Genomic DNA, 6,238 nt, shown 5'->3' on the forward strand with positions numbered 1-6,238 from the left:
AAGTGCCCGCATGTATAATATTAGTACAAAACAATGAGCTACACATGGCGTCAGGCAAGTGACATCAAATTAACTAAAGAGCCCATGCAAAAAAAGAAAAACTCAAGAGCAAATTATGTTAAGATTGTTTACCTGCACATTATGCTGTCTAAATCACAATAGAAAGTGAGCACATGTACAATATTTTTTTGAGTGTGTACATGTACAATATTTTTTTGAGAATTAAATAAAAAAATAGCCGCAGTTAAAAGTAGGTGCTTGATTGTTGCTTTAAAACAATAAATTTCTCAAATGCGCACGTTGAAATGTGATTGTATACTCGCATGCAATGATTGATTTACGACATAAGGGCCAGCTTCCGTCTAATAATATATACACGTCAATCTTTCTCCCGATGCAAAATGGTTAAAGTTTCCTCTATACTAGAATTAAGATTTTTCTATATCTTCGTGTCATAGGAGTCGTAGTTTTCTTTGTTTTTTTAGATTGCTCACCATCCATGTTGAATGGCTAGGAGTCATAGTTTCACATCATCTACACAGCTGACACAAGTAAAATTAACTTGCAAAAAGTAAGAAAACCTATCAACTTTTGCAAGTTTGACAAAGTTTTGCCGCAAAAACAAACAACAATCTAGATATTTATATTTTACTTTTAGTGAAACAACTTTAATTTCACAATGTTACTAGAGATGAGGGTAATCTTATTTGTGACGTTTGTCGGAGTTGAATACAAAAGATGGCACATAGTGGACGCGGTGCAGGTTTTGTGTTTTCACTTGCCCGTCATCAAAGTACAAAGAGTCGGACTTGGATTCCATGTTGTCTGCGACACAAACTCCATACTTTTCTCTATTATATTAGCCATGGATTAAGGATTTTTGTACAATGCTCCTAATATTATTAGACACGAATAGTGCTATGCTACACAGTCCCTAAACCTAGCGAAATTTTGCGTTGCCTTAGTAGTGAAGTAAATACATTGTACTAAAATGGAATTAACTATTTTTGTTATAATGCGAGATTTATTGGGCATCACTGAGCAATGCCAAAAAAGACGTGAAGATATCCTCACAACCAGGAAGATATTTCAGTGAGTTAAATTGCACACACCTTTCGTACACTAACAAAATACTTTCACGTTTATGTTTTTGTGCAACATATAATTTAATGGCAGCGTGGAGGATTTCAAAGAGATTGTTGATGTCATAATGTCTGGCGATGGTCCTGGGAGGAGAAGGAGGGTCTTGAGCCATTGGGTTAGGGAGGTGCGGTGTTTTTTCTCCCGTTGCAACGCATGGGCATTTGTGCTAGTACAATTATAACATGAATAATGAACATTTATCATGAATTAAGGAAATAAATAATAACTTTATTATTGCCTCTAGGGCATATTTCCTTCAATTTCATCATAAACGTTTATTATTCATGCTAGAATTGTATTAACCGGAAACTTGATAAATGTGTGGATACATAGACAAAATACCGTGTCCCTAGTAAGCCTCTACTAGACTAGCTCGTTGATCAAAGATGGTTAAGTTTACTAACCATAGACATGTGTTGTCATTTGATAAACGGGATCACATCATTAGGATAATAATGTGATGGACAAGGCCCATTCGTTGGCTTAGCATTATGATTGTTCAGTATTATTCCTATTGCTTTCTTCATGTCAAATGCATATTCCGTCGACTATGAGATTATGCAACTCCCGGATACCGAAGGAATGCCTTTTGTGCTATCAAACGTCACAACGTAAATGGGTGATTATAAAGATGCTCTATAGGAATCTCTGAAGGTGTTTGTTGGGTTGGCATAGATCGTGATTAGGATTTGTCACTTCGAGTATCGGAGAGGTATCTCTGGGCCCTCTCAATAATACACATCATAAGAAGCCTTGCAAGCAAAGTGACTAATGAGTTAGTTTCAGGATGATGTATTATGGAACGAGTAAAGAGACTTGCCGGTAACAAGATTGAACTAGGTATGAAGATACCGACGATCGAATCTCGGGCAAGTAACATACCGATGACAAAGGGAATAACGTATGTTGTCATAACGGTTCGACCGATAAAGACCTTCATAGAATATGTGGGAGACAATATGAGCATCCAGGTTCCGCTACTGGTTATTAATCGGAGAGGTGTCTCGGTCATGTCTACATAGTTCTCGAACCCATAGGATCTGCACGCTTAATGTTCGATGACGATATTGTATTATATGAGTTATGTGATTTGGTGACGGAATGTTGTTCGCAGTCCCAGATGATATCATGGCCATGACGAGGAGTCTCAAAATGGTGAAGAGGTAAAGATTGATATATAGGACGATGGTATTCGGACACCGTAAGTGTTCCGGAGGGTACCGGGTACATATCGGGTCACCGGAAAGGAGTTTCCGGCAACCACAACAAAGATATGGGCTTAATGGGCCGAGGAAGGGACAGACCAGCACACAAGGGGCTGGTGCGCCCCTTTCCCTGGCCACAAGCCCTAGAGGAAGGAAAGAAGGGGGCGCCACCTCTTCCTGCCTTTCCCCCTTGGTGGAAGAAAGGAAAGGGGGGGGGGCACCTCCTCCTTCCTTCCCCTCATCGCCAAAAGAAGGAAAAGGGGGGCACCGACCTAGGGCAGGAGCCCAAGTAGGATTCCTTCTACTTGGGGCACCCCTAGGGCTGCTCCCTCTCCCTCCCACCTATATATATGAGGGGGGAGGTTCCTAGAACACACAACAACATCTATTAACCGTGTGCGGCGCCTCCCTCCATAGATTACACCATCGGTCATATTTATCGTAGTGCTTAGGCGAACCCCTGCGTGGATCACTTCACCATCACCGTCACCACAGCGTCATGCTGACGGAACTCATCTACTTCCTCGACACTTTGCTGGATCAAGAGTTTGAGGGATGTCATTGAGCTGAACATGTGCAGAACTAGGAGGTGTCGTACGTTTGGTGCTTGATCAGTCAGAACAAGAAGAAGTTCGACTACATCAACCGCGTTGTCAGATGCTTTCACTTTCGTTCTACGAGGGTACGTAGACACACTCTCCCCCTCTCATTGCTATGCATCTCCTAGCTAGATCTTGCGTGAGCGTAGGAATTTTTTTTAAATTGCATGCTATGTTTCCCATCACTAGGCCCAACCAGCAACCGTGAATCCCAGAAATATGAGCCGTAGGGTAGCTATCCAACGGTTTATATGACATCACTAGGTATTGGAGTTATAGCAGACAAATCTCAGTCGTCGGATCGACAATATCCAACGGACAACATTGAGAGTTATTCGTATACTATAGATTAGTATAGAAAATATAGGCTAAAAGGCTGAGCCGGCGGCCTTCCGACGACGGTCTTCTCGGACTCCATGATCAGCATATCACCCTTGTGGTCGTTAATTATGTGTAACTTACTAATCATCGCACGCGAGTACTCGCATACGCATCGTGTGCGATACTACTAGCCACCGCAAGCAACTAGTTTGTATTTTTCGAAGTTTTTTTGTACAAACAGAACCACACACGAACTTACTATAGTAACCATCTTTGTTATAATTTCTCATTGCAAACAGTTCATCCGAGTAGGCTGCTTGCTGCGTATCACACACTTCTTGTTTACACGAATCTTTTGTGTTCCTTTGGCTCATCGCAAATGCCGCATATCACACACATGGTGTTAAGTTGAACCGTTTCTGTTCTCTTCCCAAATCAAAAACAGTTTGTCCGAGTGTATCGGATGTCGTATATCACACACACCTTGATCTGGCTGACCTTTTTGTTGCATTCCCTAATAGCACACAGTTCATCGGAGCGAACTGTATGTCGTATATCGCACACACATTGATATGGCTGCCCGTTTCTGTTGTTCTGCCTCATCGCAAACAGTTCTGCTGGATCAACCATATGCCCAGCATCGCACACGTAACTAAAATCTGAACCGTGTTTGATGTCTCCGCCATCGCAAATGTTTTGCATCTTTTTTGACAGGTTTTTTACATCCCCATTTGCGATTAATGCATCACACACAGTTTCGTCAAAGGATCTTTGATCATAGTGTCGAGTTAGCAGCATCCTGCAGTAGTGAGATCTGAAATTATATAATGAGAAAATAGATCCGGGCCCGTAGATTTCACTAGTGACTTCTCTTAAGAAAAATAGTATATTGTGGGTAAACAAATTACTGTTGGGCAATTGTTAGAACCTCAAATAATTATGACGATATCCAGGCAATGATCATTATATAGGCGTCGCGTCCAAGATTAGTAGATCGACTCATGTCTGCATCTTCTACTATTACTCCACACATCGACCGCTATCCAGCATGCATCTAGTGTATTAAGTTCATGGAAAAACGCAGTAATGCAATAAGAACGATGACATGATGTAGACGAGATCTATTCATGTAGGAATAGACCCCATCTTGTTATCCTTAATAACAACAATACATACGTGTCATTTTCCCTTCTCTCACTGGGATTGAGCACCGCAAGATCGAACACATCACAAAGCACCTCTTCCCATGGCAAGAAAAATCGATCTAGTCGGCCTAACTAAACCAAAGATTCGAAGAAGAAATACGAGGCTATAAGTAATCATGCATATAGGAGATCAAAAGACTCGAATAACTTTCATGGATAAAAACATAGATCTGATCATAAATTCAAAGTTCATCGGATCCCAACAAACACACCACAAAAAGAGTTACATCAAATAGATCTCCAAGAGACCATTGTATTGAAAATCGAGAGAGAGAGAGAGAGAGAGAGAGAGAGAGAGAAAGAGAGAGAGAGAGGAAGCCATCTAGCTACTAACTACGGACCCGAAGGTCTACTATGAACTACTCACCCATCATCAGAGAGGCACCAATGAGGATGATGAACCCCTCTGTGATGGTGTCTAGATTGGATTTGTGGTTTCTGGAACTTGCGGCGGCTGGAATTGTGTTTCATCGACTCCCCAAGGGTTTTTGGATTTTCGGGGTATTTATAGAGTAAAGAGGCGGTGCGGGAGGCGGCCGAGGTGGACGGAACCCACCAGGGCGTGCCTGGGCCCCCATGCGCGCCCAGGTGGGTTGTGCGGCCCTCGGAGCCCCCCTCTGGTACTTCCTTCACCCATCGTGTGTCTTCTGGTCCAAAAAAATCTCCAAAAAGTTTTGCTGCATTTGAACTCCGTTTGGTATTGATTTTCTGCAAAGTAAAAAACAAGCAAAAAACAGCAACTGGCACTGGGCACTATGTCAATAGGTTAGTCTCAAAAAATGATATAAAATTGCTATAAAATGATTGTAAAACATCCAATATTGATAATATAACAGCATGGAACAATAAAAAAATTATAGATACGTTGGAGACGTATCAGCATCCTCCCGTCACTCCCTCCAACGCGCAACCTGGGTACTGCATTCAGCAACGCAAGTGTGAGCAGAGGAGGCTGACTCAATGTCGAATGCACCAGTCATCAGCCGAAGGCACTAGGGGAGGCTTGCGCTCCTCCCGACAAGGGTGAAGGCGATAGTGTCGGGGACGCAAACGACGGAGCTCGGCGTAGGAGGCGGCTGACGTAGGGGTTGGTTGGGAAAAAGAGATGGCAGTGGCGTGGGGTTGGCGGCATGAGGGTAATCGAGGGGGGGAGGGGGGTAGACCATAGAGAAGAGATGCACGCGCGGGGCGAGGGGGGCACGACTAGGAACCACAATGGGCGGTTGTACCTTTATATGTGGGAGAAGTGAAATTCCATTCCTACCGCCGACCAAAGGGAGTGGCCCATCATTGCCATCTGTAAAAAAATTGAACAACTCAGCTTGATTCATGAAATATCCAATGACTCACATCCACCTGTGTCGAGATCTAACAGCCTGTATTGCTAGGTAAAACAGATCCAAATGGCCAAATGATGTGAATGTGGAAGCTTCAGTTTACTCAGCTCTCTAACTACGTGATATGAGGCAGTTGTACTTTCTTAAAGAAAAATACTCTAATTTCTATCAAAATATTTAAGGAAAACGCTCAGCGTCAACTGGCTGAAAAGTGACGCCACGTACACCGCCTTCTCTGCGCAACATGTGCCCATGTGGGCTCACGCATGTCTCCACCTTTTCTCATTCTCGAAACAATGCCCCAACTGCATTGTCCTGCCCAAGACTCTCCTCTCCCTCTCTCCTCTCTCCTACCCTGCTGCAGATCGGGCATCGATTGCCGGTTGCTGCTCACATCGGGCAGCCGGCCGCCCCGTCGCACACACTAG

Source organism: Triticum dicoccoides, chromosome 6B, assembly GCF_002162155.2.
Source record: "Triticum dicoccoides isolate Atlit2015 ecotype Zavitan chromosome 6B, WEW_v2.0, whole genome shotgun sequence".
Lineage (NCBI taxonomy): Eukaryota > Viridiplantae > Streptophyta > Magnoliopsida > Poales > Poaceae > Triticum > Triticum dicoccoides.